This window comes from Nanorana parkeri, unplaced genomic scaffold, assembly GCF_000935625.1.
Source record: "Nanorana parkeri isolate BGI_ZX_2015 unplaced genomic scaffold, ASM93562v1 scaffold35, whole genome shotgun sequence".
NCBI lineage: Eukaryota > Metazoa > Chordata > Amphibia > Anura > Dicroglossidae > Nanorana > Nanorana parkeri.
The window spans coordinates 2,218,837-2,221,263 of NW_017306303.1; positions in this window are offsets into that span (position 1 = coordinate 2,218,837).

Consider the following 2,427-nt stretch of genomic DNA (forward strand, 5'->3'; position numbering starts at 1 on the left):
TCGCAGATGATTCCCCAGCAATGCTCTGCTGATGTAACCGTCCCAATGCTTTGGCACGATTATATCATTTGTGCTAAAGCAGACCAGGAAGTAGAAAAAAAAAATTGTATGTAAAATAAAAATGTTTATTTAGCTAAGGAATGTTACATGATTTCATATCAGCATGCAGAGCTGTATGCTAATGTGATTTTTAGTGAAAGGGGGTTTGAGTGGGTTTGTCTTAAGCCGCTATGTGCCACTTTTGGTGGAGAGCTCGGTCTGTTAATGAAAAATGACAGATTTACTGGCCGCATCACCAAGTGACAATAAAGGAATATGAGACAACCAATGCAGCCACCAAATCTAAGACTTAGTAAGCTGCAATGTATTACATTTTTGCTTTTGGGGTTAGATATGCTTAAAAGCCATTCACTGTGGCTCTGCTGTCTGAACAGATGCTACATTTTAGAAGTCAGTCTCTGGAAAGCATTGCGAACACACACCTTCATTACATCACCTAAGCTCTCAGAAATTCATCCCTCACAATTAAGTAAGAGACCCAGCATGTAATTAAAACTCCAGCACCATAACCGTGCATAAGGGAAGAAATAAAGGAAAAAACACAAATCATGCACTAAAGTGATATTAAAAAATAAAGCTGTGCCCTACTACTAGCAGTTAATTTTTTCATGAGAAGCAGCAAAAGACGACAATTATACTGTATAAAGTGAAGTGATCTCCTTTTCAGGAAAGGAGACCTATTAGGCCTGGATATGCAATATACTGCTGTCCCTTCAGCAAAAGGGGTTAATAACACAGAACTGTGCATGTCACCCCAGGCAGTGAGCAGATGGGAACATTACACCAATACCCAGTCTCATTTCATTACATTTACTCCGTTTGTTTGTTAATCGATTCTAATTTGACCGCCGGGATCGTTTAAAAAAAAAACAAAAACGCAAGGAGTCTACTTCCCAAGCTGTTGCCTGCTCCTTTCAGGGACGAAACGCAGCCACTGCCTCAGGGCAAATACAATTTCATCTAAACAAATTGAATTTGCTTTACGATAATAGTTCTCTGGCTGTGATGGGAAGTTATGGCTGTGAGCCCTGAATAAGGGAGGAGAGCGAAACACAGCATCACAGGCTAGGACACTGCATAAGATAGACATCTTTAAAAACTTTAATAGACTACCAAGAGTAAGATAAACCATGCTGTGTTAAGGATTCATCGCGCAACTATTCAGTGCTTCTAGTTACATTTTAGCAGCATTGCACTGAATTGAGCGTATTGTAAAGCACGTTCACGGGATAGGTAGGGAAGTGGATGGAATTAAGTGAGCGCTCATTAGTTGTCATTTAACAGCGCTCATTAGTTGTCATAAGAGGAACTATGGGCAAAATGAAATATTATATAAAATATATAAAATGCAGCCGGTCACCATCATTAACACAGTTTTTGGAGTCTCAGGAAAGGACGGGTTTGTTAAACATTAAGCCATATTTATAAAGATAAAAAAAAGCTGTTAGCACCACACCAATGCAATATGGTTGGTTGCAACTGACCCTTGATGGTAATCATGGCTAAACACTGGTCCAGGCCAAACTGGAGGAAGGGTTACATTTGTCCAATGCAGTTTTACAAAGTACCTTATAAGAAGGGAACCTCCTGGCTTCACCCCAAGCAACATATGCCTTCCAAGTAGTACTGTAGACCTTATGGGAACTTAATTTCCTAGCCTTATGGAGTGTGGAGATAGCAGCATCAGAAAGGCATCTCTCAGCACTTGGGCTGGCTTTAACAGCCATGCTGTTAAAGCAAAGGGCTTGAAACACCTCCAGAAACAACTCCATCATCTCTATAAAGAGATGGGGTTGATGATGAGGTGATGTATGAAGGTGGGTGTCACCTGCCATGCTATGTAGCATAGAAAAATGTGAGTAAACCATTGGAATGGCTGCACAGAATAGCAAATCAGAGGTATGCAATTTGTAGTCTTGTGCTAATGGCTTTGATAGGAAGCTGCGGCTGACAGCCCTTACACAATATGTATTTCAATTATTCATTTTCACTTTATAGAAACAAGCTTCATCAAATTTGTTTAAAAACGCACTAATATCATATTGCTGGTGTTTAAACAAGTTTTCAAAAACTTGTTTTCTAAAGTTAAAAAAAAAAAAAAAAAGGAACTCTCAAGTATTCCTACTAAAATATTACATATTTATGTGGATTGATTTTGGCATTTAAAATAATATCCCTGAAATAGCTAAAAGCATGTAGTGTGTCATTCCTGCAAACATATGTTTTTAACTTCAATTTGAATGGTCTTCCGGGGAACCTAATGTGGCAATGTAACCATTTAACTGGACTAGAAAAAATACAGGCAAAAATGTAAACATGATAAGCTGGTTGGAAATAACATCATCACTTATGCTGGTGAACACATCT